This window comes from Eumetopias jubatus, unplaced genomic scaffold, assembly GCF_037043125.1.
Source record: "Eumetopias jubatus isolate StellerSeaLion01/CBP00866 unplaced genomic scaffold, mEumJub1_p1.0 scaffold_4, whole genome shotgun sequence".
Taxonomy (NCBI): Eukaryota; Metazoa; Chordata; class Mammalia; order Carnivora; family Otariidae; genus Eumetopias; species Eumetopias jubatus.
In genome coordinates, this window is record NW_028274810.1 from 55,057,635 (window position 1) to 55,083,456 (window position 25,822).

Genomic DNA, 25,822 nt, shown 5'->3' on the forward strand with positions numbered 1-25,822 from the left:
GAGACTTCATAATTCAAAAGCACAACATTAAACATTTCAGGAAACAAATATAAATTCCCAAAGAGTCTCGATCTCATTAGGGAACTAGACATGTTCACATAAAATCATAACTCATAATTCAGGGTGTACCAGTGGGAAAGTAAATTCAAGGAGGGTGATTTGAATCAGACCTTGGAAACCTGGGGGACTTCAGAAGGGGGAGAGACAAAGTCACTTTCTGTTGCACAATTTAATTAAAAAGAAGTTCCATTCTACCCATTCCACCAGGTAACAGAGAATTCATTGTCTTCTGAGGAACTGAAAATCTTACAAGAAGGCAGATTGCATGACCTTCCATTTGCAATAGCTTCTTTTAGGGAAGGGAATAATTAGAATCACAGAGAAGGGACTGCTTTCTTCCATTCAATAGATAAATTTAAACAGGCTTCCGAACCACATGAACTTACTCAATGAGCAAACTCCCTATGCTGGACTCCTATAGGACCTAATTTTCACCTCAGCCCAACACTTGCTCAGATTCCCTTCACTGTTATTAAGCTACTTAACTGCCTTCCATGCCTCTTCCCCAACCTCCAAACAACCCAGTAGACTGTGAACTCCTTTTACTCTTTCATTTATTCATTCAACATTTTTTCAACACGTGCTACGTGCCACTACGCCAAGACAAATAAGACAGCCAGCCCATCCTCACAAAGCTCATATTCTAGAGGCAATAACTGACTTGTTAACAGATACCTCCAGCTCAATAGCTGACACACACACAGCGTATCCAAGAGCAAGGAGAGAGGATGTGTCTAACCAGCCTGCACCCAGGCAGTAGGGACTGGGGGGCAGCAGAGGCAAAGGCACTACCCGTGGTGAAAAACAGCACAGAATGAAGAGAAAACCATGTAGCCAGATCTTAAAAGCCTTGAGGGAGAGAGTAAAGACACAACCGTAACAGGCAACACTCACTGGGGGCTTCCTTTGTGTGAGGCTGACCCAATCCTCACAAGAACCTGCTGAGGTAGGTTCCACCAGCCTAATGCTACAGATGAGGAAACTGAGGCCACAAGGGTTAAGTAACTTGGGCAGTAATGGAGGGAACCCCTCTGATATGCAGTCTTCCCGGAGACTAGAAGAGGCTACTCTGAGAACAGCATTAGTATCCTGCTAAGGAGCTCAGGCTTTTCCCATAGACAATGAGAAGGCCGTGATGGTTTTAAGCAGGAGGGTGGCACAGTCAAATCTGTCTCAGGAGACTATTCCAGCAGGGTGTGAGGGACTGATTTGAAGAGTTGGGGAGACCAGTTAAGAAGCGATTGTGATACTGCATCAAGATCGGGGTGGCCTAGAAAGGACTGGCAAGATATCTTCAGAGCACTAAATGAGAAAAATATGCAGCCAAGAATACTATATCCAGCTAGGCTGTCATTGAAAATAGAAGGAGAGATAAAAAGCTTCCAGAACAAACAAAAACTAAAGGAATTTGCAAACGCGAAACCAGCCCTCCAAGAAATATTGAAAGGGGTCCTCTAAGCAAAGAGAGAGCCTAAAAGCAGCAAAGATCAGAAAGGAACACAGACAACATACAGTTAACAGTCACCTTACAGGCAAAACAATGGCACTAAATTCATACCTTTCAATAGTTACCCTGAATGTAAATGGGCTAAATGCCCCAATCAAAAGACACAGGCTATCAGATTGGATTAAAAAACAAGACCCATCAATATGCTGTCTGCAAGAGACTCATTTTAGACCCAAAGACACCCCCACATTGAAAGTGAGGGGGTGGAAAACCATTTACCATGCTAATGGACACCAAAAGAAAGCTGGGGTGGCAATCCTTATATCAGACAAACTAGATTTTAAAACAAAGACTGTAATAAGAGATGAGGAAGGACACTATATCCTACTTAAAGGGTCTATCCAACAAGAAGATCTAACAATTGTAAATATCTATGCCCCAAACATGGGAGCAGCCAGTTATATAAGGCAATTAATAACAAAAGCAAAGAAACACATTGACAACAATACAATAATAGTGGGGGACTTTAACACCCCCCTGACTGAAATGGACAGATCACCTAAGCAAAAGATCAACAAGGAAATAAAGACTTTAAATGACACACTGGACCAAATGGACTTCACAGACATATTCAGAACATTCCATCCCAAAGCAACGGAATACACATTCTTCTCTAGTGCCCATGGAACATTCTCCGGAATTGATCACATCCTAGGTCACAAATCAGGTCTCAACCGGTACCAAAAGACTGGGATCATTCCCTGCATATTCTCAGACCACAATGCTTTGAAACTAGAACTCAATCACAAGAGGAAAGTCGGAAAGAACTCAAATACATGGAGGCTAAAGAGCATCCTACTAAAGAATGAATGGGTCAACCAGGAAATTAAAGAAGAATTTAAAAAATTCATGGAAACCAATGAAAAGGAAAACACAACTGTTGAAAATCGCTGGGATACAGCAAAGGCAGTCCTGAGAGGAAAGTATATAGCAATACAAGCCTTTCTCAAGAAACAAGAAAGGTCTCAAATACACAACCTAACCCTACACCTAAAGGAGCTGGAGAAAGAACAGCAAATAAAGCCTAAACCCAGCAGGAGAAAAGAAATAATAAAGATCAGAGCAGAAATCAATGAACTAGAAACCAAAAGAACAGTAGAACAGATCAACGAAACTAGGAGCTGGTTCTTTGAAAGAATTAACAAGATTGATAAACCCCTGGCCAGACTGATCAAAAAGAAAAGAGAAAGGACCCAAATCAACAAAATCATGAATGAAAGAGGAGAGATCACAACCAACACCAAAGAAAGACAAGCAATTAGAAGAACATATTATGAGCAACTCTATGCCAGCAAATTAGATAACCTGGAAGAAATGGGTGCATTCCTAGAGATATATCAACTACCAAAATTGAACCAGGAAGAAATAGAAAACCTGAACAGACCTATAACCACTAAGGAAATTGAAGCAGTCATCAAAAATCTCCCAAGAAACAAAAGCCCAGGGCCAGATGTCTTCCCAGGGGAATTGTATCAGACATTTAAAGAAGAATTAATACCTATTCTCCTGAAACTGTTCCAAAAAATAGAAATGGAAGGAAAACTTCCGAACTCATTTTATGAGGCCAGCATTACCTTGATCCCAAAATCAGACAAAGACCCCATCAAAAAGGAGAATTACAGACCAATATCCTTGATGAACATGGATGCAAAAATTCTCACCAAAATACTAGCCAATAGGATCCAACAGTACATTAAAAGGATTATTCACCACGACCAAGTGGGATTTATCCCTGGGCTGCAAGGTTGGTTCAACATTCGCAAATCAATCAACGTGATACAATACATTAACAAAAGAAAGAACAAGAATCATATGATCCTCTCAATAGATGCAGAAAAAGCATTTGACAAAGTACAGCATCCTTTCTTGATCAAAACTCTGCAGAGTATAGGGTTAGAGGGTACATACCTCAATATCATAAAAGCCATCTATGAAAAACCTACAGCGAATATCATTCTCAATGGGGAAAGGCTGAGAGCTTTTCCCCTAAGGTCAGGAACGCGGCAGGGATGTCCACTCTCACCACTGCTATTCAACATAGTAGTAGAAGTCCTAGCCACAGCAATCAGACAACAAAAAGAAATCAAAGGCATCCAAATCGGCAAAGAGGAAGTCAAACTCTCACTCTTTGCAGATGATATGATACTGTATGTGGAAAACCCAAAAGACTCCACCCCAAAACTGCTAGAACTCATCCAGGAATTCAGTAAAGTAGCAGGATATAAAATCAATGCACAGAAATCAGTGGCATTCCTATACACCAACAACAAGACAGAAGAGAGACAAATCAAGGAGTCGATCCCATTTACAATTACACCTAAAACCATTAGATATCTAGGAATAAATGTAACCAAAGAGGCAAAGGATCTGTACTCAGAAAACTACAAAATGCTCATGAAAGAAATTGAAGAAGACACAAAGAAATGCAAAAATGTTCCATGCTCATGGATTGGGAGAACCAACATTGTGAAGATGTCAATGCTACCTAGAGCAATCTACACATTCAATGCAATCCCCATCAAAATACCATCCACTTTTTTCAAAGAAATGGAACAAATGATCCTAAAATTTGTATGGAACCAGAAGAGACCCCGAATAGCCAGAGGAATATTGAAAAAGAAAAGCAAAGCTGGCGGCATCACAATTCCGGACTTCCAGCTCTATTACAAAGCTGTCAGCATCAAGACAGTATGGTACTGGCACAAAAACAGACACATAGATCAATGGAACAGAATCAAGAGCCCAGAAATGGACCCTCAACTCTATGGTCAACTTATCTTTGACAAAGCAGGAAAGAATGTCCAATGGAAAAAAGACAGTCTCTTCAACAAATGGTGTTGGGAAAATTGGACAGCCACATGCAGAAGAATGAAACTGGACCATTTCCTTACACCACACACAAAAATAGACTCCAAATGGTTGAAAGACCTAAACGTGAGACAGGAGTCCATCAAAATCCTAAAGGAGAACACAGGCAGCAACCTCTTCGACCTCAGCCGCAGCAACTTCTTCCTAGAAACATCGCCAAAGGCACGGGAAGCCAGAGCAAAAATGAACTATTGGGATTTCATCAAGATAAAAAGCTTTTGCACAGCAAAAGAAACAGTCCACAAAACCAAAAGACAACCGACAGAATGGGAGAAAATATTTGCAAATGACATATCAGATAAAGGGCTAGTATCCAAAATCTATAAAGAACTTACCAAACTCAACACCCAAAGAACAAATAATCCAATCAAGAAATGGGCAGAAGACATGAACAGACATTTTTCCAAAGAAGACATCCAAATGGCCAACAGGCACATGAAAAAGTGCTCAACATCGCCTGGCATCAGGGAAATCCAAATCAAAACCTCAATGAGATACCACCTCACACCCGTCAGAATGGCTAAAATTAACAAGTCAGAGAACGACAGATGTTGGCGGGGATGTGGAGAAAGGGGAACCCTCCTACATTGTTGGTGGGAATGCAAGCTGATGCAACCACTCTGGAAAACAGTATGGAGGTTCCTCAAACAGTTGAAATTAGAGCTACCATTCGATCCAGCAATTGCACTACTGGGTATTTACCACAAAGATACAAATGTAGGGACCCGAAGGGGTACGTGCACCCCAATGTTTATAGCAGCAATGTCCACAATAGCCAAACTGTGGAAAGAGCCAAGATGTCCATCGACAGATGAATGGATAAAGAAGATGTGGTATATATACACAATGGAATATTATGCAGCCATCAAAAGGAATGAGATCTTGCCATTTGCAACGACGTGGATGGAACTGGAGGGTGTTATACTGAGTGAAATAAGTCAATCAGAGAAAGACATGTATCATATGACCTCACCGATAGGAGGAATTCTGAATCTCAGGAAACAAACTGAGTGTTACTGGAGTGGTTGGGGGTGGGAGGGATGGGGTGGCTGGGTGATAGACATTGGGGAGGGTATGTGCTACGGTGAGCGCTGTGAATTGTGCAAGACTGTTGAATCACAGATCTGTACTTCTGAAACAAATAACGCAACATATTTTAAGAAAAAAGAAAAAGAAGAAGATAACAGGAGAGGAAGAATGAAGCGGAGTAAGTCAGAGGGGGAGACGAACCATGAGAGACGATGGACTCTGAAAAACAAACTGAGGGTTCTAGAGGGGAGGAGGGTAGGGGGATGGGTTAGCCTGGTGATGGGTGTTGAGGAGGGCACGTTCTGCATGGAGCACTGGGTGTTATGCACAAACAATGAATCATGGAACACTGCATCAAAAACTAATGATGTAATGTATGGTGATTAACATAACAATTAAAAAATCAAAAAAAAAAAAAAAAAAAAGAACGGGGTGGCCTGATCTGATGGTGTAAGGAAAGAGCACAGGGAAGAGATGCAAGACAAATTTGTTGGGAGACAATTCTCCACGAGTCTCTTGAGTTTCTGTACATATTGTAAGCAACGCACTGGTTGCCCTTGGTTCCAGATTATCTTTTCAAAGATGTTTATATGGAAAACAGCTTTGGAAGATATGGTCTTCCTCCAGAACAAAGGAAAGCGTGTTTACTGTCCAACATAAAAGGTGTCGGTTCCCCAAGCTCAAGGTTTCTCTCCTATAACACAATGTGTAGGTGTCATCTGGCTCTCTTCATGACACCATATGCAAACTATTACAAGAAAATGCCAACACTCTGGCTACTGCTATTGCTATCAGTAATAAATTCCTTTGTCTCTAACCCAGGAATCTTGTCTTCTGCCAGCACCCATGAAACTGAGCCAGGCTAACTAATTTATTTGCAAGTGGGATACAATCTCAAATCCTTCACGGTTCTTAGGACTTATTTTAGCTGGGAAAATCAGCAGGATTGATGAGTGTTGATTGATCAGTGTTGCCTGATGAATGGCTAAATGTAGAAAGTAAGGGAGAAAAAAAAATCAAAGTTTATTTCTGGTGTTTTACTTTGGATAAAGGAGAGGACAGTGGTGTCACCAACTGAGATAAAATATATAACAGATACAAAGTTGGGGCCCAGGAGGTGCTGGGGATTAGATGGCAAGTTCAGTCTGGAGGTGTCTGAAACATCCATGTGGACATATCCACCAAAAAGCCAAGGAACCAAGCTAAAAGGAAAGGACCCAAGTCATTAGCATAAGGGGGTAGCTGAACCATGAAAGTCAAAAAAAATCGTCTCTCCAACAAATACAAAGACCCTTGGGACCTCAGTGAGCCAAAGGCAGAGCATTCAAAGGAACCATCATATTCATCCTTAAGCCTTCAGTGTCCGGCAGAGGACGTGACACATTGCACATGCTAAATAAATGTCTGTTAAACAAATGGCCGAAACCAGACCTAGAATTAGTTATAGCCTTGTTTAAATTAGGCTGGCTTCAATAATTACCTATGTAATGCTAATCTAGATTTTTTCAAATCAGGATCTCAAATACAGACTATCTAAAATTTGTTTCATATGCAAAAAATGAAAAATCTTTCTCTCATGTGCAATGTTCTGTCCAGAAGCAGAACACAATTCTAAGACTCATAATTTCATGGTCATTAAAAAGCAGTACTTCTGGTTTTCTGTTGGAGAAAAGTTCCAAGTTCTCTTATCCATAGGATCATTTCTTCATTCGTTCATCTTAAAAAAACAAAGAACAGAACTGCTTACTGAAGACTTACATTGTTCAGGGAACTGCACTAAAATTCTGTAAGAAATCTAAAAGTATAAAAGTCCCCTCCTTAAAGGAATTTACAAAAGCAGAGCAGTGGCAAACAAGCCAGAACAGAATTTAGTTCCTAGGTCCATATTTAGTAATTTTATGACCCTGAACACGTTCCTTAACCTTTATAACCTTTAGTTTCTTCACTTGTGAAAAGGGGTAATAAAAAAATGTATACCTCATAAATGGTGATGAGAACTGTACTTTATAATATATGTAGAACACCTGGCATAAAGTACTCCCTCAAAAAATGGTAGTGAGTATTAGTACCATTATCATAAGCCAGTTGGGAAAGAAGTGCTCAGAGCAAAGTCACTCACTAAGGGATATTGAAGGATGTTACGAATGCCACTGAGTGGTCGAAAGCCCTAGAAATGCAGAGTCCAGAGCCTGGTCAAAACAATAATACTGCAGTGAGCACTACTGAGTCCCTACTGTGTTTCAACATATTTAAACCATTCCAACAAACCTACAAATGAGTAGTAGTATTCCCATTTCCCAGATGAGAAAACTGACACCCAAACAACTCAAATAACTTGCCCAAGGTCACCCTGCAGTGAGTCAGGAACAGAAGTAAGCCCAGGCTGTCTGGCTCCAGAGTCCAACGCCAAATTGCCTCCTCAGGGAGAAAAAGAAGGCATTTTTTATTACTTATATTTTTTAAAGGAAAAAAACAGGGAATTTTGGAAGCATTTACCTTCAACCTACAACTACACTCTTCTACTCAGTATCAAAATATTTTTCATAAATATCTAAACAGACAAGCAGACTTTTCTAGGTTGACTGGGGTCCTATTTCACAGATTCTGCAAATGGAGTAAGGAAGACTTAATGTCTCATACTGAACACTGGAAAATCATGGTGTATTGTGGCCAGACTAATGAAATGGAAACGGACTCAGAATTGAGGGGTATGGGGCTTAAACCTCTGAGGTACTTTTACAAAACAAAATGACTCCATTTACCAGCCTTCATTTTTAACTGACCTGTTGGCTGTTCATAAACACTTCCTTTTTTTTTTTTTTAAAGATTTTATTTATTTATTTGACAGAGAGAGTACAAGCAGGGGGAGAAGCAAGGAGAGGGAGAAGCAGGCTCCCTACTGAGCAGGGAGCCCCACGTGGGGCTCGATCCCAGGACCCTGGGATCATGACCTGAGCCGAAGGCAGATGCTTAACTGACTGAGCCACCCAGGCGCCCCTCATAAACACTTCCTTAGAGTTTAATATATACTCCTCATAGATGCACAGCGGTTTTCTTCCTCACATTTCCAAGTGAATAATGTAATAGACTGCTAAGCTATATAGCCATTGTTCTGGGCCATCCTGGACTTCAACCAGATTTTTTGTTGATGTTGTTTTGTTGTTGTTTCATTTTCAAAAACAGTGCAGGTGAAATGCCTGAAGTAATCCAACCACCAAGTGACAGCTAACTAAACTATTTAGGCTACGCCCGCTCAGTGTACTATCACACAGACATAAAAGACAGTATTTATAAAGACCTGGAAAAAATAATATTTTCACATTAAGTGAAAAAAGCTTGATTCAAAATCTTGTATATACAGGATATACACATACATACACACATACATCTGTGGAATTTTATTTTTTTATTAATCACATCTATGGATTTTTTAAAATGTACACATAGGGCAAAAGAGGCTGGAAGGAAATATACCAAAATGTTAAAAGTGATTATTTGTGGGGCGCCTGGGTGGCTCAGTCAGTTGGGCGTCAGACTCTTGATTTCGGCTCAGGTCTTGATCTCAGTGTCGTGAGATCGAGCCTTGTGATGGGCTCCATGCTAGGCGTGGAGCCTGCTTAGGATTCTCTCTCTCTCTCCCTCTCCCTCTGCCCCCACCCCCTGCTTATGCACTCTCTCTCTCTCTCTCTCTCTCTCTCTCTCTCTCTCTCTAAAAAGAAAAAAGAATTGGCTATTTCTGTTTGTAATATGAGCCTAAGGGAGACTGAAGTTTTTCATTTTCCAATGTTCCTCTATTTTATCTGATAGACATGTTATTTGTACTTTTTAATTGCAGGAAACTTATTTAAAAACAATTTAAGAAGAGGAGGTGATGGAGAGATGGAAGAGCTCAAAAGAACAGCTCATTGAAACCACTTAATATTCTGTCTCTACTTGATGCTTTCAGAGCTCTCTGCTGAAAGTAGTCATCTCTCAAGATCTGCACTGCTTATGTTTCTTAAGTGTTTGGAATATTTGTTTCACAGTTAGACTAATGAACAGATGGATGGTAGATCAACAGATCGATCAATAGATTCATAGATGGATAGATAGAGGATACAGAGACAGCTATTCTTTCTCCAGAAACATTCCAGAATGGCTCCTCTTAGAAATATACTGAAGACGAGGCTTCCCTGTCTAGCTCAGCTGCCTCTCTCTTCTCTAATCAACTGTTTGTTTTTTTAAAGTAGGGGAAACTTATTCATAAGCATCCTAGACATATAGATTTGACCTCTGAAACTCTGAATGGATGTTAACGGGTAGCCCGTTAATGTATGAACTAGTCACCACACAGAACAGGAAGCGTAACTTAGCGCACACCCAATTAGATGCACACTTTCTTCTGGCAGTCACAAATAAGTAACTATCAAATATAAATATCAATGTGACAAAACTGACACTGCTTTTCAGAAAAGGTTATCCAAACCTAACTTAGTTGAAGAAAAAAACGTACTCTGCTGGCCGGAAATGACTGAGTCGAGTCTGGTAAAATGAGTAGAACAGCTACACGAACAAGATAATGAACTTTAGCGGCTGTTTACATCTGGGAATGTACATCACATACACATCACCCCATATGCAACCAGTAATCCCCCGACCACTTTCAAAACACCAGTCATAACACAACTCAAAAAAGAATAATAGTATGCACATTTTTTTAAAAAAGCATACAATTATTGGAAGAGCTTTGGGAAACTCATGCAGCCCTACTGTGGAGGTCAAATTCATATGTCGTTTCAAAGGAAAACAAATCTGACATACTGAACATTTGTCATACGGCTTTCCCTGACAGGGCAAGCAGGATTTCAAAGCAGAATGGAAACTGGAGTTCAGTTGGAAGTACAGACACTTGACTACCTTTCTTTAAGGGGAGCAGAAACATTCTATTAGTTGCCTGCTGGTTTGGCCGAGTGAAGTCTAGTCTCCTCTGCCATTGGACCCAGGACAGAGTGCCGGCACCTTGATGCTAGTGAACAGAAAATTCAAACACACTCACATACTTCATCGCTAGAAGAGGTTACCTTCTATGTGGTTGTCAGCGTTTAGCATTATCAACTCACCAGACCCATATGTTTTTTATAAAATAAACATGGATTAATTGGGAGACAATGAGGAGGATAAGGGGGGCAGTGGTCTTAAAAGATGGAAAGCCGACTTCATTAGTGGTCACAAAGGAGCCAGAGGGTGTTTTTGTTTAGTGATAGAGCTACCACCTTCAGAATTGTAAGCTCTTTATTCAAGGTATCGGTGATTTTTAAGGAATTATCTTCAGGCTTGATCTGCGCCAAGGGTAGAAATTCTGCAATAAGACGTCACAGAGCAGAAGAAAATCTACAGTTCCTGCTCCTTTTTATGATCTGTGGACTAAGTATCATCTCTTGGACTATCTGCAGAGGCCTTTTTATATCATTTGCTCAAAATTACCCCTGTGGTTATGAAATCTTAAGAAACTGGGTGGAGAGAACTTTCTTCCTACTTATATCTTGACTCACTTAGCATTCCAACACCTATGGAATCTATTTATTGTTCATAAATTTAGCTTTCCCACTGGTTCAGATAAGCAAGTCCTAAAAACAATTTGTGACATGTGCCTTTTCAACGAACTGCCTCAAAAGCTTGCAATCATCTTTAGACACTACAGTGAGAATGAATCATGGCTGGGCTATGATACAGAGGCTGAGGGCTTGGCCTCTGGAATCAGACAGGCCTGAATACAAATCCTAACTTTGTATGCTATGTTGTGTGACCTTGAGCAAGTTCCTTAAACCCATAATGGTCCAAGAGAGCTACTGGGGGGATGGAATGGGACAGTTTACAGAAAGCAAATAGCAGATCTGATGACAGCAGGATCGAGAAAAAAGAGAAGACATTTACACCGTACGGGTAAAAGTTGCTATGCGTCCAGTCTCAGCTTTACTTGTCCCTAAAATGTGTGACGTATTAACCATCCCTGGGCTCTGTTTCCTCAGCTGTAAAACGAGAGTGCTACCTCCATGAAACTCTTAAGTTTCAAAATCTGCATATTTGGAAAAATGCAACCTATATTGCTATATGCAGCCTATATTACTCAGCAAAGTAAGTGCCTTTTATCAACCAGAACATATTGTCTTTCCATCTGCTTTCCCCACCCTTAGGTTTATTTTATTACACTGTGAGTTTCTCAAAGAGAAGAGCTGCCTTATGTGCTTTTTTTCTATCCATAGTGCTTATAAAAATATCTGGCACACAACAGATGACCGATAAATGTGGAATGAATTAGTGACTGAATCATCTCAGTATCCTCCCCAAGGGCACAGGGCTTTTGCACACAGTAGGTATCAAAATATGTTTGTTGAATGGATGGATTTGGGTAAAATTGGGAGTGCCTTCATAGCAGAGTCTTTTTCTTACTCATCTCTGAAGTCTCTGGGCCTAGGACTGAGCCTGGCACAAAGAAGAAAGCAGGATCAACCAATCTTTTTGCTCTGGAGACACGTCAACTGGGATTGAAGCAATTGGCTTACTCAAAACAAAAAAGTAACTGGTAAGAATTTGTGTGGATTCCAGGTCCGGAAGGCCTTCTGTGTGCCTGGCGCTGTAGTAGACACTTTACATGATGTTTTCTCAGCAGCCCTGGTAGTGAGAGACAAATGACATCATTTTTTAAATGAGTAAGCAAAGGATCAGAGAGATTAAGTCACGTGCCCAAAATTACAAAGCCAAAAAATAACAGAGCTGGGATTAAACCCAAGCTTCTGGAGCTCATGCTCTTTCCATTATGCAAGGCTAAGGGAAGGGGAAAGCACCAAAATAGATGGGACAACTTTATTTATTTGAAGTCACCTGGCTTTAGGGGAGAAAGGAGGTGGAAACTGCTGATCAGGCTTAAGGAGAGATGCTGACCAGTTAAGGCCAGTTGCCCCTGCCAACGATTGAACCATGTGCTTGCCACTGCAACCATGACCAGCTGGGCTAGAAATGTTGGTTAGAGTCATTTGCCAAGCAGGCTTGTCCATCCAGGTTAGTGGCTGGGGAGAATGGCACTGCCAGCCCCATTCCTTTTGGTCATTATCTACGAGTCCAGACCAGGTAATCAGAATGCCTCAGGCTCAGATCTCAGAGCCAGGAGTTCCTTTCCCCCATGTTCCTATTGCCAATACACCTAGCTCAAGAACTCCCACGTGGAAAGACCATCCACGTATTCCAGAGAGCTTAAAAGGGAGAATAGATCCCAAAGGAAGGAATTTGTTGGTTTTGGAAAAATCAATTTAAGAGCAAGCCTAAATCTCATGTGCTCTTCTTCACAGAAACAAACAAACAAACAAAAGGATAACATGCATTTTTAAACCATCAGAGCAACATAGTTATCATTAAAAATATGCCATTTTACGTTTTTTAATAGTTTTGTTAAAATTTAGCATGGGAGGGCACCTAGGTGGCTCAGTTGGTTAAGCGTCTGCCTTTGGCTCAGGTCATGATTCCAGGGTCCTGGGATCCAGCTAGCGGGCATCAGGCTCCCTGCTCAGCGGGGAGCCTGCTTCTCCCTCTGCCCTTCCCCCCTGCTTGTGCTCTCACATGCTCCCTCTCTCTCTCAAAATAAATAAATAAAATCTTTTTTTAAAAAAGATTTAGTATGGGAACAGTGTTGCCTCATCTATGATTAGAGAGAAAACTCTCTGAATAAAATTGAATATGTTTGAAATATCTATTCTTAATAGCAAGATCAGATAGAAACCTAGAATCTTCTGCATCAGTATACAGACAGACTGCCCAGCATAATTAATTTTTATTCTAAAAAATATAATTCCAAAAAATAATTCTTCTAGAGATCCTGCCCCTATCCCTCTAGTTTGCAGGCTCAGAGTTTCCCACTACAAATACTTGAGACAGACTGCCAACACTCAGCTCAAATTTCCCATGCATCCTGGTGCTTCTCTCCATCTTAGCTCTGCTGGGTAAGTTCGAGACTAGGGTGACACCTTCCCATTACGAGAGCCTAACAGCCTGGCCCAAGTAGAGAGGACAAAAGCTATACAGGATGTTAAAGAGAAATTAAAGCCAGATCAGCAACTAGTTAAGCTTTCTTCCTGAGTTGGAACAAAAAAAGGGGGGGGGGAACTCTGGATGGAAAGCAGTGGATGTGATTTCACTATTCCTAAGCATGCCTCAAGCCATAAATATTTGTAAAGCACAGTCTTTAGATTTCCAGTGTTCAAGGTCATAACTAAAGAAAAGTCAATATGTAAATATGTCCACATGTAAGCTATTCTTTTAGACCATTAAAAAAAGGAAGCAAGAGCCCAAGTATTGCTGGAAAACTTCAGGGGTTTTTTGTGTAAAATATCTTCTGGTAAACCTGCAATTATCTGTCTTTGCACATTATCTTTTTTTAAAAAGGAACTTTAGAAGGTAGAACCGCCAAAGCCAACACTGACTTCTCCCTGTCCTTGCCCATCCCAGAGTGGTCACAGCAGCCCTGTGCCAAGCAGCCCCCTGGACCCGACAGCTTCGGCTTTGTGTGAAACCCCACAAAGCAAAGCAGTCCTTCTTCCCCAAGGCAGCCCTCTGAGCTGTTTTAAAGACCATTCTTATGGCTTCTCTCTTCCTGGATTGCTCTTTTCTAGACACATCTGGTTTGTCACAAATAACACCCCAACAGTGGTCTGAGCAGCACACACTCAGAAAAGACAAGCCCCAAAAACCCTCCCACTCAGCTGCTCCATTTCACTTATGTTCACAGTCAAGGTAATTAAATGCTAGTGGTCCTTGCCCCAATCCAACATCACACTTAAATGGATTAATAATAAAGCAGCTACCTTTTGATCAGTGCCAGGAATTTTGTTGAGTTCTTTAAATACAGTCAGCTTTGCTATCACAGAAAAGGCAAGTTCCAAAATATCACCCTGCTATACAAAATCATACAATGAAAATGACAGGGCTTATGAGAAAATGGGATTGAGGCACACCACTCAAAAACTTCATCAGTGACACAAAATAAAAGATAAGAAGCTAATAAAAATGGTAGCCCAGGTTTCTTTTTTACACATCCTGAATGATGAAGACATATAAGTAATAGACATGGCGCTTTACCCTGAAAAAAACCTAAGTTTGCATGTAGAAGTGAGTGTTGGAAGGGTTATGGCTCATGGGTTATGGAGAAGCTGTGGAAGGAGAGTGATCGGAAATGAGACTGAAAATTGTAACACCAGATGCGGCTGGGCGTGGCTCAACACACGCAGTGAACTTTGGTAGCAGGTAGATGTTGGAGATGTGTGTTCTGCATATTCCTACACAGTTCACTGCCTCTGGGTATAGTTTTCTGAGTTCACCTAGCTTTTCTTATGGATAACACTGATCACATTTGTGTTATCTTCAAACCATTCCCTAATACATCAAGCAGGTTGGAACAAATTCATATTTTTAAAACAAGTGCTATAGCAGAACTAACTACACTTTATCTCACTGAATCCTAACAACCCTGAAAGATAGGTAGACTTAACCCCCTTTTCCAGGAAAGGAAACTGAGGACCAAAGAGGTTAAGGAGTTCCCCAAACCACATCATGCATCATAAGTTGCAGAGCAAGGATAGGACCAAGGTCTGCTGGGTGACCCCTCCACTGCCTGACACCCCATCGTAGCCACTTTATTTCCATTTGGCAACTAGCAGTGGGTAGGAGATGCTGTTGCTCCTTCTGGGTCTAAAAGCAGATTAGGACTTTCTCTGCCTCCTTCACTCCTGCTGTATTTGTCTGTCCCACAGTGATGTTGAATTCAGTGGAAATACCTACATCTATAGCAACACCATGTCCCTAAACTCAAGCTATGAACTGTACACCCAAAGATAATGAAGCTTCTTAAGCATTTGGGGGTGGGAGTGGACTCTAAACTGTCAAACTCACCAGTCAGATTCAACATTATTTCAGCAGACTTTATGAAGCCCAAAGATTCACTTTCTGGGTGGCACCTGGGTGGTTCAGTCGTTAAGCGTCTGCCTTAGGCTCAGATCATGATCCCAGGGCCTGGGATCGAGCCCCGCATCGGGCTCCCTGCTTCTCCCTCTCCCACTCCCCCTGCTTGTGTTCCCTCTCTTGCTGTGTCGCTCTCTGTCAAATAAGTAAACCAAATCTTAAAAAAAAAAAAAAAGATTCATTTTCTGGAAGCCCCTTTAACCGTTCACAAAATTTCCCTTCCGGGGGCTTGTGTTCGAGTTCCTCATCTTGGGAGAAACAATGACTGTTGTAAATGAAAGTCTGACTAGGTCACTCCTGTCTGTGGAACCCTTCCATGGCTCCGCACTGCCATCAGTGTCAAATCCAAGCTCCTCAGGCTGGCCTGCTGGCTCTCCTTTCAGCAACCCCATATTCCCCGGTTACTCACTTCCAGTCTCTGTACGCATTCTTCTTCCTTCCTGGAACCCTCTTCACATCGGCCATCACATCACCCTGACTCTGTCTGCCCAACACCTATTCTGTCTCCAGGTATCAGCTGGGATGCCCCTCCCTCCTGGAAGCCTCTGATGGTCCTTTCTCCACATCTGGATTAGGAGTCTTTCATAACTCATTGTACCTCTCCTATCACTCTTACTAGCCCACTTTACTAGAATTTCTCATATGTTTGTCCAATTCCTGTCCTATGCATGGCACTTCCTGAAACAAATGGGGAATCAAGCAAAGATCCAAGAGAGCAAACGTACTAGTCATTGCCACATAACCAGTAAATGGTAGAATATTCATCCATTTGTTCATTCTTTCATTCATTCATTCATACATATATTCATTCATGCATTCATTCATTAAACCAAGTTGTAGCAATGATTACGTTCTAGGCAGTGGGTGCACAGCAATGACCAAATCAGACAGAAACCCTTGCCTTCACGGAGCTCATATTCTGGTGGTAGAACAAATGATAAACCAAATAAACCAATAGGATACACAGCATCTCAGTCTATCCATTCATCCAATGGTGATGAAACAATGAAAAAACAAAGCAAGGAAAAGAGATAGGTAGGGCCTCACTGAGATGGTATCTTGGAACAAAGACCTGGAAGAGGTAAGGAAGGGGTCCAGGCTGGTATCTGGCCTCCAAGAAGAGGGAATAAAAACATGCCACATACAGAAGCAGGAGTAGGCCTGGCAAATTCAAGGAGAAGCACAGAGCATGGTGTAGCTGGGAGGAGTAAAGTGCATCTCAGCATTAGAAGGGGAGAATACTGGAGGGTGAGCACACTAATAGCTATTATTTCCTGAGTATCTACAATGCACCAGAAAGACATACCTGTCCGTACAGGCTTTCCATCTATGTGGTCACGTAGGTTCAAATATGCTAGAAGTGAATCACATCCTCTGAAATACAACATCAATATACAGGCCACCTCATTCCTCAGCCCAGCCAGAGGATGTTGATCCCTTGAAAACTGCTTTGTCAGACCTCGTACTGAATGAAGAAACAGGTGGTAAACGTTGCCCCCATCAGTAATTTTAGTGTTGGCTTCCTAGAGATGAACAAGAAATCTGCTATATGTAAACCGTACCAGCAGCAACATCACAGGGGTCTGCGAACTCTGGCTTTCCGGTCAAACATATGAAATTAACACAGAAAGGTTTTAAACCGTATTACGGCTAGGGAAATTATGTAATAAAGACAGAAGCTTCCCTATTACTTAAGGTAATGAAAACAAAAATAAGGATTTATAAGCTTCCCGGCTCTGACCTAAATTTGCTGTGCATTATTTTTCTACATCTCTTTCTACTTTGGAAAAACCACTACTAATTGCATTCACATTACACAGTATCAACCAAACCTGGATTTGGGTTTCTTCCAAGACCACCAACAGGCTCAAGTTACAGCAAGTTTATTAAATGGGTTTTTTTTTTCTCTTTTAAGCAAAAACTTAGAATGCCGTTACCTTTTGGAGGGACTAAACAGATAAATATTTGATAAGTAACATTTTAGGAAAATCCCAAGCATGTGAATAAGGGTAAAAAGCACTTTTTTTTTAAGCTCACAAAATAATAAGGAATTTTTAAAAGCATACAGTTTATTGGTGGCTGGGAGCCTGGAGCTAATGAAAAAAACATTTACAAGTTAGGTTTCCACAGCTTTTGTTTTGTGTTTTCTGAGTGCAGATGCTGCTGGGTATCCTCTAGGAAAACCTGGAACTCGGCTGGAAATAGAGAACAGGAGGAATGAGACCAGTTCTGTCTCCCTCAGTTTAAACTCTCCCTTGGAAGGCAAACATGACGACCCATTGTTTTAATGGCTACATTTCTAAACTCTTGACTCTAAAAGTATTTCCAACCTCACTATTCCTATAACGAGCTCCACATTCTTAGTCAGGAGCACAGATCCTAGATAGCTTCTTGGTGATTAAGTCACCCAGCGGTGCTCCTCCCCATGGCAAGGGCCACGGCCAAGCAGAATGCTTCCCGTTTACAAAGCAGACCCCACCCAGCTTCTTTTCATCATTTCATCATTGCAGTCCCTCCTGAGTCTCCTCCCACGTCTGATCACCTGGGAACCCTACCAACTTCCTACCACATAGGAGAGCAGGAGGGGACTCGGGGTACATGGACAAGACAGTGGGGTAAGTCATCTGTCACTGGCCTCCTAATTCTGGGGAAATCAGTTGTTTTATTACCACTACTACCCTGTTTTCTCTTCCGATCCTCTGTCCCCTAGGGTCCAGTATCTCCTTGTGTCCACTTCTTTTCTAGATTTTACAAATGAAGAAGCTGGGGTCCACCCAGCTAGGAGGCAGGGCTGAGGCCATGCGAGGTTCCTTGCCCACCGGATTAGGATTCAGTCCACTAAATCATTCTTGTTCAAGCCCAATGGCTCAAATGTAACCTGCTGAATATAGATATTGGCTAAAAAGGGAATACTAGACATTTCTCCCAAGTCACACAGGATAAAGAAATGAAACCTTCAAAACAATGAAATATGATACTACTAAAAACTCAGTTTTCGATGAATATTTTTAACAATTTTATTGAGGAATAATTTACACACCGTAAAATTTACCCATTGTAAGTGTATAGTCCAGTAGTTAGTAATGTGTCTCATTGTGCACTCATCACCATATTCCAGTTTTAGAGCATTTCCCCTGCCCCAAAAAAGTTCAGTTGTTCCTGTTAGTAGCCACTTCCCACTCCTACCCCAGCCCTAGACAAATACTAACCTGCTTCTTGTCTCTTTTTTTGCCTTTCCTAGAAATGTCACATAACTATAATCATACAGTATATGTTCTTTTGGGTCTGGCTTCTTTCACTGAGCATAATGTTTTTGAAGTTTATCCACGTTGTAACTTAACATTGTATTTTGCTCCTTTTCATTGCTGAATGGTATTCTATTATATGACTATGCCATATTTTGTTCAGGCATTCACCAGTTGATGAACATTTGAGTTGTTTCCACTTTGGGGCTATTATAAATAATGCTGCTTTGAACACCTGCACATGTATCTTTGTGTAGACACATGTTTTCATTTCTCTTAGATAAGTTTTTTTTTAATATAGCCTTTCTGTGTAATGGTATCTTATTGTGGTTTTAGTTTACATTAGGATATTTAGCAGCACTGAAAAATACTACCATATAGTATTAAGAAAAACAAAGCAAGATTCAAAATCGTTTATATAGAATGACCTCCCACATATCTCACATATGTGAGCCCTACACATATGTGAAGACTAAGAAGAAATACATCAAAAAGACATCTCCTATCCTTGACAAAGAGGAAGAGAGCATTTTTTTCTTTATACTTAACTATGAAATTTCTGCATGAGTCAATATATAATAAAATACATTTCAGAAATTAAAAATATTGCTAAAACACTAAGAACTACGTGTTGCAAGTCATTAAGAGTCAGGATACACCCAAGCCTCAGTTAAACTCAAATCTATCATCCCTTTATGAATTATCAGTTCTGGGGGTTGGTTATAGCGAATTTGCAAAACTAGGTTGGCTTCTCTCCGCCTGAAAGCATGCTTCTGAGACTCTCTCTTCCAGAGCTCAGCAAACTATAAACCCCAGGCCAAAATCCAGCTCACTGCCTATTTTTGTATAACCTATAAGCTAAGAAAGGTTTTTACACTTTTAAATGATTGAAAAAAAAATCAAAAGAAAAATGATATTCTGTGGCATGTGAAAGTTATATGAAATGTAAATTTCAACGTCTATAAATAAACTTTTATTGAAACATAGCCAGGCTCATTTGTCTATGGCTGGTTTTGCATTATTAGAACAAAGTGAGTGGTTGCTACAGAGACAGCTCGGCCTGCAAAACCTAAAATATTTACTATCTGGCCCTTTACAGAAAAAGTTTGTTGACATCTTCAGGGTGTTCAGAAAAGATAAGCTCATCTTTGTCCTTTATTATCCTAAAGAAAATTCATTAGGGAAAAAAAAAAATTTGGATTAGCCACTCTTTGTATTAAGTCATATTAATATGTCTTTTCTAAAAATGTAAGATTTGTAGCTGATAGCAGCAATCAAAAACTTTCAAAGCACTATTTTAGATTATAAGCTTGTTTTTATCTGCCTGGCATCTAGTAGGTCCTCAATCCTTGTTAAATAAATCAACAAACAGATGGATAAATGGATAATAGATGGGTGGCTGGGTGGCTGGATGGGTGGATGGGTGAATGGATGACTGGGTAAATGGAAAGAATCAACAGTTACTAAGGGCTAAATGTGGGATAAGTGCCATAGCAAGTCCCATTGTGGATTGGAAGGGACCAAGAAAAGATCCGTCCTGGTGAATCTCTGATTAAGACAATGTATATGAACTAGCAAAAGGAGAAATACAAATGACCAAAAACATATGAAAAGCTATTTAGCATCACCAGTAAATCAAAAGTATGTGAACAATAATAATATTCACTTTTTAAACCCAGAACATAGTCAATTATTTAAAAAATGATAATACATAGTGTCAGTATAGGTAAAGGGAAAAGCCTCTTTCTGTCAATAGAATATGGAGAGGGGTATGCATTTTCCCAGTCTTTAGGGTACGCAGTGTGATTATATACATCAAAAGCCTTTGACCTTTTACCTGTAATTCCACTTCTAAGAATTATTGCCAAGAAAATAATCATGGATATGTGGAAACGTTTACAGACAATCACAGCACTGTTTATACTAAAGAGAGAGGGAAGGAGGGAGAGAGGAAGAGAGAGAGCAAGAGAGAGAGAGAGAAGGGGAAAAAAACCTGATGTCCAACAATAGGGATCAAGAAAATTGTGATATAGGGGCACCTGGGTGGCTCAGTCGGTTAAGTGTCCGACTCTTGATTTCAGCTCAGCTCATGATCTCAGGGTCATGAGAATAAGCCCTGAGTAGGGCTCCTCCACACTCAGTGGGGAGTTTGCTTGAGATTCTCTCTCTCCCCCACCTCCACTCCTCTTTCCGCTTGCACGAGTACATGCTGTCTCTCTAAAAATAAATAAATCTTTTAAAAAAAGAAAATTATGATATAATCACAGATAAAACTAAATTGTGCAATGTTTAAAAAGTGATTATTTGCAAGTTATGTATTTTGATATAAGAAGTTATGCACAGTAACACTGAGAAGTGGAGGGAAAAAGCAAATCATAAAATCAACTTTGCCTGAAGATGAGCTTATTTTTTTAAAATGTATATTTACTGGGGCACCTGGGTGGCTCAATTGGTTAAGCAACTACCTTCGGCTCAGGTCCTGGGATTGAGCCCCAAATCAGGCTCCCTGCTCGTGCTCTCTCTCTCTCTCAAATAAATAAAATTTTTTAAAAAAAATGTATATTTACTATTTACATAGAAAAAAGTTTTGAAAGATATAAGCTTAAATGAAAATAATTACTTCTTAACTATTTTTCTCCTTACTTATCTGTTTTCTCATGTTCTAAACAAACACATCACTGGTTTTATTTTTAAATATAATGAAAATAAAATAGTAAAAGAGATTAAAGGCCTAATAAAACCGAGGACTCCATGGGGCACCTGGGTGGCTCAGATGGTTAAACATCTGCCTTCAGCTCAGGTCATGATCCCAGAGTCCTGGGACTGAGTCCACATCAGGCTCCCTGCTCCTTGGGAGCCTGCTTCTCCCTCTGCCTCTGTCTCTCTCTCTGTCTCTCATGAATAAATAAAATCTTAAAAAAATAAAATAAAATGTTTAAAAAAAAAAAAAGCAAGGACTCCAGGACACTCATAAGTAGAATAAAGGAATAAAATCACTAATTAAGTAATATTAATTAATCAAATGCAAACAAACTAGGTTGTAAGTTCTAATAATTAACAATTCTAATGCAAGCTAGGTTGCAAGCTTTTATAGGCAGAGACGTATACTCACTCACTCACTCAACAGGTATCTATTTATAGCATCCACTCTGTGCCAGACACTGTTCCAAATACTACAGTATATTAGTGAACAAAGTAACAAATCCCTGCTCTCAAAGAGCTTCCATTCCAGTGCTTATCATACCCCTGCCTCTGCCACATCAACAAGCACAGTGCTGAACACCCCTGAAAGTCCTCATTTAGAAATCAGTGCCGGTTAATTTCTTACCTAAAGGATTCATCAGAGCAAGCTTCCCAGTGCATTGATTAAATGCCTTTATATTCACACAAAAAAATGTGTGATCTAAATACAGCCTTTCACAAAACTGTCTAGTGTGCAAAGTGGGGTAAATCTCTAATGCCAAAATGAGAGCGCAGGTTCCTGGAGCAGCTCTGACTCAATCCCCAGCCACCTGGGGGGGGGGGGGGGAGCTGTCAGATAATATTTCATGAATAGCAAGGCTTAAGTTACTTGAAGCAGCTGGGGCTTTTCTTAAGCTACATTTTCCTTTGGCCAGAATATCCTCTCGGCTGAAGCTGCCTGTTCAGGATCACTCCACAGAGAAATGGGTCTCTCTGTTTTCCTCATAACCTGCAGATGCAGCTCCTTTTTCAGGCTAGGGAAACCCATGGACCTGGGATTCAGCTTATGTAATAACTGGCTCCCTGCTGGGGGAAGCCACTAAGAGACCTGCACTCAATTTCGTAAGACAGATATTTCTCCTCTTGGGCCAGACTCGTTCAGAACGTCTTGACTCAAAAATAAGTACACACGGGTGCTTTCAGTTTCCCAGAAGTCCTGAATCACTACCACGTCAACTCATTATTATTTTTTTTCCAAATGTAGCAGTGAAAAGTTTTGTCAGTTTCCAATGGATACCAAATATATCAACCATGAAACAATTTTAACGGTCTTTGAAAGGAAAGCCACAAACATCCTATGATTGTCAGGTAGAGATCCTCAGAAACTGAATAGGCAAATGGTGTACTCAACACCTGCGTTCACGTCTTAACACCAGCAATTCTCCCTGGAGACAAGGTACTTGCTTTTTTTGAAGCTCACCAATAAGGATAATGACATCCTGATTCAATTGAGCATTATGCAACACACCTTACTCTGATCAGGGCGCAAAGGCGTACTTAATACATGGTAGTTCTAGTGCCTCTCTCCTTGTCATAATCTTGAGCATAAAAAGACCTATTTGGGTGAAAATTGAACACAAATGAGTCCCCTTTCCCCTCCCTCTGCTACTGGGGGCTCCTCACAGTGCACCAGCAAACCCAGCTTGCTCTAGGAGAGAAGCCTACAAAGAGGAGAGCATATTTCACTGCAATTCGGAGGGAGGACTTGGTGTCACAGATCCGAGTTCAAGTCCCAGCTACTTCCTAGCTACATCACCTCACACAGTTACTGAATCTCCTATTCTCTCTGTGTCCCCATCTGCACAACAGCAATAAAAACAATGCCTATCGATATATAAATGACATAATATACATTGAAAAAAATCTACCTTATAACAAAGGGTTGTTATAAAGATTATATGAGAAAATGCTTATGAAGTCCTAGTACTCTCCACTACAGAACCACTCCAAGCAGATGACACATCCAGAACCTCATCTGACCTTTGGATTTTACTGTCAACCCCTGTTTATCCACTAATTCCAGCTAAACCAACAATTCACATCATACCTTGATCTGCACACAGCAAAAATGACTCTAAAGTAGGAAAGGCTTAAAGAGAAAACAAAACTCACTCTCTCAAAGTGCTAGACTGGGATTTCATTTTTTCCGGGGATGATTTTCCTCCCCTTGACTTCCCAACAAAAAACTACAAGCAGAAACAAAACAAAAACCAAAAACAAGAGACAAAACCAAGAAAAGTTTTCCACAGTGTCATTACAGCCTCAATTTCCAAAGTCCGCTTCACTGAACACTGGTTCTTTGTGCTGGGGCGGGGGCGGGGGGGAGTACACGGGGATAGAGTTCACTAAATAACCCAACGGGTGTGTAGAAAATACAGCAGTTTGCAGGAGCTGCAGAGGGCAGGGGGGATACATCAACCTCAGAAGGTGCCTTGTAGAGATCATTAAAACATTAAAAGAGCATCAGATGTGTCACCCAGCTGAGCAATTGCATCTCACCAACCTGGGCTTCAGCCAAAATGAGACCAGACATTTCTACATCTTACCAGTGACACTTTATCAAACAAGTTGGAACTTTTAGCTCACTAAATAAACCACCTTTGCCTTATTCAGAACAAGAAGAGTTTTTGGGTTTCAACCATGCTTCTTGATGCCCACATCATATTCCATGGTGATATTTGTAAGATCCTTTCAGAAGTGAGTCATTTCACATATCCAAATCCTACTCAGAGTTCAAGAGCTACCTCAGCTTCCCCATTTCCCACGTATGGGGAAGTCTCTTATTGTCAACTACTACGAACTGCCATGTTAGGAGTTAAACGTACGTGACGTAAGCTTAATCCTCACAAGGGTACTATGATGCAGGTATTATTAACCCTGTTTTGTGATGAAAACTTGAGGACCAAAGAGTCCAGATCATGCAGCTACGGAGTGACCAGTACTGGGATTTGCACCTGACTTTAAGCCCCTGGTACTTTCTATTCCTCCCTTCAACTATCCCAACTGACAGTTATTTCTTCTTGTTACTGCCTTCTATCACAATTCCTCCCTATGCCGCATCCTCAGTCTTCAGCGGCATCTTCTTCACGGGTATATGCCTTGGCTCCTTAAGATTAAATTTTCTGATGGAAGGAACTCTGTCTGTATCTTTTCTTTACCCTCCTGACAATTATTACTGTTGCAGGGAGGCCTAGAGCTTAAGAAACTCATGTGACTTGCTCAAGGTTACATCCAACCAGCAACGAAGCAGGTTCAAGCATAAACATGCCAAAAAGCCCCAATTATCCTTCAAGCATGGTCTCTTACAAAAGGCATATACACACCAGTGCCTGCTCCTATATGAGTCAGTGCCCATAAATGCTCTCCTCTTCCCCAGTAAGGAAAGGATAGGTCTGAGGATGCCATAGATGAGCCCATCATAACAAAATTAACCTTGCCCAAAGATAAGGTCTGGATTTTTTTTTTCTGTGTGTGTGTGTGTGTGTGTGTGTGTGAAAGGAAGATGTAAGTCAGTCCTAAGAAACTTGAAAGGCTACAAAAACTTTCTGGGACACTCTGGAGAGAGCAGAACTTCTGCCCCTTCCCTGACGAAAGTCTGACAAGGATCCTCGGGAGAACTAGGTCTTGTCCCAGAGAATTCTTTGGAAATTACTGAGAGCCTTCAATTTCTGGGGCCTTGGGAATTTTGCCTCATTAGTAACCTTCTAGGACCTCCCATCTAGAACTTGATTTTCTAAATAATTTGACATTGAGGAAGAACAGAAATACAGGGAAGAGTAATTTGAAATGCAGAGGAATCACACTCCAGTCTCCATGCACCAATTTCAAATCCCAGCAATGCAACTTACTAGCTAGAGAAACTCAGGAAGTTAAACCTTTCGAAGGCTCAGTTTGATCATCTATACATTGACATTGTTGAAAGGATAAACGAGATCATGGTTAATAAAGCACTTTGCATTGTGCCTGGCACCTAGAAAAGAATAATAGGTTAGAACTTACATATTCACTATCATCCACTTCTTAATATGTTGGACATTTTTCATGATATAATGTGTGGAGGAAAAAAAATACATCTTTGTGTTCATTCTACCAAAAAGCCAACATGGAAGGATCCTTGCTAATGAAAGACAGGGCTAATGTGGTAAAAAAAAAAAAAAAAAAAAAAAAAAAAAAAAAAAACTAGAAATAATCCTCCACACTTCATTTTCCAACTTCTCACCTTTCCCTCCAAAAAACTCAAACCCTTTTTCTTCCTCTAGAACCCTACTAGGGTTTAGATATGGCATATGGAAAGAGCAAGAACCTTTCAAAGAGACAGCTCAGACACTCACTGGCTGCAGATAATTTAATCTCTGTATACCTCAGTAATCTCATCCTCAATACG